Here is a 5,000-nt window from a genome sequence, read left to right on the forward strand (position 1 = left end):
CAATTGCGACAGTGGCGCCGAGCCTAGTGCAGAAGCGCAAACCGCCGCTGCTGCGGGAGAAGGTCCGGTTGGACCGACTCCGTCAGCAGAGGTAGGAGGGACAGATGATGGTGCACAGGCCGAGGGCGAAATGCCAAGTGCTTCTAATGAATCATCTGAAAATCTGAACAACGAAGACATTTTTCAAAATCACGAAGACTCTAGAACAGAAGCACAAGCCTCCACTGCTGAGGGAGCGGGTCCAGTTGGGCCGGCTCCGTTAGCAGTGGCAGGGGAACAAAATCATGATGCAGAAGGTCAGGATAACTCTGACAATGAACCCCATGTAAGCAACGAAACCACTTATATTGAAAGCGAAGAGGTTAATATAGGCCTACAAGTAAATCATGGCGTGAGCCTTGATGAGGATCTTTTTGTGTCAAATGCTGATCAAAGTGTGTTTAAGAAACCCAATAAAAGAAAAAAGAGCCTTAAGACAAAGCCTGCAAAAAAATCAGGACATGGGCCCGTAGACACTGATGTGGATGAGCCTGAATATGAGAGCGACTGCTCAGATTCAGGCACTTCCATCTGCTCACAAGGAAGTGCGCCTTCTTTTGTGCCGATTCAATGGTCTATAGGTTACGGTGTGAGTGAAATTAAGCTATTTTTCAAGATCACCAAAAACGTGAAGAATGTTCAAGTTGCCGATTATTTTCCTGATCTTGAGAAATTTACTAAAGGCACGAGGTGCTTTATGAGTGAACGTAAATTTACTCAAAAGGAAGTGTACCGACTTAAAAAGTTCCTGACAAAGGTCAATCCTATACTGACGAATAATGATGATGATATGGTCTAGACGAATGCGTTTTATTGAGCGCTTTTCCTTTTTTGTAACGTGCCTTTTCTTTTATTTCCTCATGAATACAATCAATATAGCTACTCTTAACTTAAATGGAGCAAGGGGGAGACAAAAGAGGGCAGGACTTTTTGAATGGGTGAAACAGAGACGGATAGATTAGATGTTTTGCTCGCACAAGAAACACATAGTGACGATTTTAATGCAACTGAGTGGGAAAAAGAGTGGAATGGGCTTGCCATATTAAGTCATAATACCACCCTTAGTGGTGGTGTGGCCATTTTGTTCTCCCATAGTTTTATCCCACATTCTTATACAGTGGAAGAGGTCTTAAAAGGTAGAATTTTAAAAGTGAGAGCAATTTTTGAGAATTCTGTCTTTATTTTCATCTGTGTATATGCTCCAACGTCAACATTAGATAGAATGTGTTTTTTGGATGCACTTGATACAACTTTGGAGAAGTGCTGCAGTGAAGAATATTTGTTTTTGGGTGGTGATTTCAATTGTACAGAGAAAGACATAGACAGGAATCACCTTGAACCTCACATGCCTTCACGCAGAAAATTAGAAAAACTTATTGAAGCACAGGATTTAAGTGATGCTTGGAGAAATTGGCATAGAAATGTGTCACAGTATATATGGACTCACATATACTGTATGCTAACTCTGTATCTCTTGCGAGGCTGGATTGACTGTATGCTTTTAAACACCACTTAAATATTTTCAGGAATTGTTGTATTGTTCCAGTTTTTCAGACTATAGTTTAGTGACATGTTCCATCTTTATTAATTCTATTAGGTCTAAAAGTGCTTATTGCCACTTTAACACTTCTTTGCTGAGTGATAATCATTTTAAGAATGTGTTCAGTTTTTTTGGGGTTTCTTTCAGAGCTGAAAAGAATACTTTTGAATCATTACAAAGTTGGTGGGAGTATGGGAAGATACAAATAAAACAATTATGTCAGCAATACACTTACAATGTCACTAAAGATACAGTCCAGGATATGAAAACTTTGGAAAATGACATTTTACATTTTCAGAATTTGGCACAGTCTTCTAATAACCAAGACCTATTGGATAAACTCTTTGAACAGAAAACTAAATTGTCTGACCTGCTAGGGCTAAAAACACAAGGGGCTTTGATCCGATCACGTTACCAAAGTGTGAATGAGATAGATGCGCCCTCTAAGTATTTTTTTAATCTTGAGAAAAAGAATGGACAAAAACGTATGATTCACAATTTACAATCTGAAGCTGGTGCTTTGCTGTCAGATCCAGTTGACATTCGCAAGAGGGCCTTCAGCTTTTATGCCAAACTCTATACTAGTGAGTATAGAGAGGACATACTGTAGTTGCTGAACAGAGTTTTTTTGAGGGACTTCCTCAAGTATCAGATGGTTCTAATGAGATGCTCTGTGGGGTGATAACCCTGGAAGAAGTGCAAAAGGCGCTCCAAAGCATGGAGACTGGGAAAGCGCCTGGATTGGATGGACTCCCAATGGACTTTTATAAGTAATTTTGGACTGATTTGAAGGAGGATTTGCTTGAGGTGCTTAATGACAGCTTAGCCGGAGGGCTGATGCCAGTGAGTTGCCGAAGAGCTGTCCTTACCCTTCTGCCTAAAAAGGGAGATCTTAGTGACATAAAGTCATGGCGTCCAGTCTCTTTGCTTGCCTCGGAGTACAAGCTTCTGTCTAAAGTACTGGCCACCCGGTTGGGTAAGGTCATGGAAGAAGTTATTCACCCTGATCAGTCCTATTGTGTTCCTGGCAGGTCAATATTTGATAATATATCATTGATTCGAGACATTTTAGATGCATCCAAGGTCTTTGGTCTAAACACAGTTTTTATCTCTATTGACCAAGAGAAAGCTTTTGATAGAGTGGAGCATTCCTATCTTTGGAAGACTCTGAATGCATTTGGTTTTAGCTCAAATTTTATAGATAAAATAAAAGTACTGTATAAGGACATTGAAAATATGCTCAAAATTAACGGTGGCTTATGCTCTCCCTAAAAGGTGTTAAGAGGGGTGAGACAAGGATGTTCTTTGTCAGGTATTCTTTATAGTTTTGCGATAGAGCCTTTATTGCAAAAACTTAGGAATACTTTAAAAGGGATATCCATTCCAAATTCCAATGATACCTTTTGCCTTTCAGCTTATGCTGATGATGTGATCTTGATGGTCAGTGGCCAGTGTGATGTTGATACTTTGGTTGAAGTGTCTAAGGTTTTTGAAACTGTCTCTTCAGCCAGAATTAACTGGTCAAAGAGTGATGCCTTTTATGTTGGGAAATGGGAGGAGGGTTTACCAAGTTTGCCAGGTGGTTTAACATGGAAAAAGGATGGTCTTAAATATCTAGGGATTTTTCTTGGAGATGACTGTTATGTGCAAAAGAACTGGGAGGGGATTGTTGACAAAGTAAAAGGGCGTTTGGATAAATGGAGGTGGCTTAAACCCCAAATGTAATACAGTGGCCGCACACTAGTGATTAATAATTTGGTGGCCTCTTTTTTATGGCATAGATTAGCGTGTGTTGACCCACCTATACATTTACTTGCAAAAGTTCAATCATTGCTATTAGATTTTTTCTGGGATAAACTGCATTGGGTTCCACAAGGTGTTCTTTATCTGCCAAGAGAAGAAAGAGGACAAGGCCTAGTTCATGTACAAGTAGAACGGCAGCCTTCCGCATGCAATTTCTTCAAAAACTACTAACTGACCAAAGAGACTTGAGATGGAAACCTGTGGCTATTGTGATTTTAAGAACTATTGGAGAATTGGACATGGATAAATCTCTGTTCTTCATGGATCCCAAGAGATTGAATACCTCACAACTGCCAATTTTCTATAAAAATCTGTTCAAAGTGTGGGGTTTATTTAAGGTGCAGAAAGTTGTAAGAACAACCTCTGTGTTTTGGCTTTTAAAAGAACCTCTGGTTTATGGAACACGAGTAGACCTAACATGTAACAGTAATGCAATGTCTGAAGTTCTCTTAAAGTCGCGCCTATTCACTTTTGGGCAATTACTAGATGTAGCTGGCGTTGATTTAAAAAAATGTGAAAATGTAGTAAGTGTGACAGAGGACATTGAACCTCTGTCTTTCTATGGGAATTGTGGTAGAGTGTTTTACAATGTTTTTGTTAAAATTTTTCATCAGAAAGGTTTAAAACAGAAGGTTGACACTACTTGGCACACTGTACTTGGGTTGGGTAATGAGGTAAAACCAGAGTGGAGAGCACTGTACAAGCCACCGTTAGCTAAACAAATTGGGGACCTGCAATGGCGAATTATACATGGAATTATAGCTGTGAATGCATTTATTTTTGTTTTAAATCGTGAGACGAGTCAAAATTGTCCATTTTGTTTTGAGCAAGAAACTGTTTTTCATGCTTTTATGCATTGTTCAAGATTGGTGGAATTGTTTAATGCATTGGAGAGACTTTTTTTTTGGTTCAACGAGACATTTTCAGATACAATTTTCGTTTTTGGTTTTTGTTATGTTAAAAAACGCAGAACTGTTTGCCAGTTGCTGAACTTCATTCTAGGTCAGGCTAAAATGGCCATCTATTTGAGCAGAAAGAATAAAGTTGAAAATGGCTTTTTGCAGCTCTGATTAAATCTAGACTGCAAATAGACTTTCACTTTTACAAAGCAACTGAAAATGTAACAATGTTTGAAAGTATTTGGTGTATAAATGGAGTCTTATGCTCAGTTGTAAATGATGAACTTAGCTTTTCACACTTGTAGTGTGTTTTTTAATCTAGTGTGATTTATTCACACTCATGACACAATGTTTTTATGTTGAACTTTTGTAATACATTCTTTTTGAAAATTCAAAATTCTCTTACTCTGGATGGTGGTGTTCTCTCTCTCTCTCTCTCTCTCTCTCTCTCTTACTCTGGATGGTGGTGTTCTCTCTCTCTCTCTCTCTCTCTCTCTCTCTCTCTCTTACTCTGGATGGTGGTGTTGTTCTCTCTCTTACTCTGGATGGTGGTGTTCTCTCTCTCTCTCTCTCTCTCTCTCTCTTACTCTGGGTGGTGGTGTTGTTCTCTCTCTCTCTCTTAATGGTGGTGTTCTCTCTCTCTCTCTCTCTCTCTCTCTTACTCTGGATGGTGGTGTTCTCTCTCTCTCTCTCTCTCTCTCTCTCTCTCTCTTACTCTG

At 39.3% G+C, this 5,000-nt stretch overlaps 1 protein-coding gene across 1 annotated transcript in view; it reads right to left on the reverse strand.

Moving 5' to 3' along the window:
• LOC143122943 (carboxyl-terminal PDZ ligand of neuronal nitric oxide synthase protein) overlaps nucleotides 1-5,000 on the reverse strand; it is a 74,301-nt gene that overhangs the window by 26,786 nt on the left and 42,515 nt on the right. The gene's annotated exons all lie outside the window — the stretch shown is intronic.

Source organism: Alosa pseudoharengus, unplaced genomic scaffold (assembly GCF_046254945.1).
Source record: "Alosa pseudoharengus isolate Yale_2024_CS ecotype anadromous, Long Island Sound unplaced genomic scaffold, YU_APseudo_1.1 YU_APseudo_1.1_scf_14, whole genome shotgun sequence".
In the NCBI taxonomy this organism is placed as follows: Eukaryota; Metazoa; Chordata; class Actinopteri; order Clupeiformes; family Clupeidae; genus Alosa; species Alosa pseudoharengus.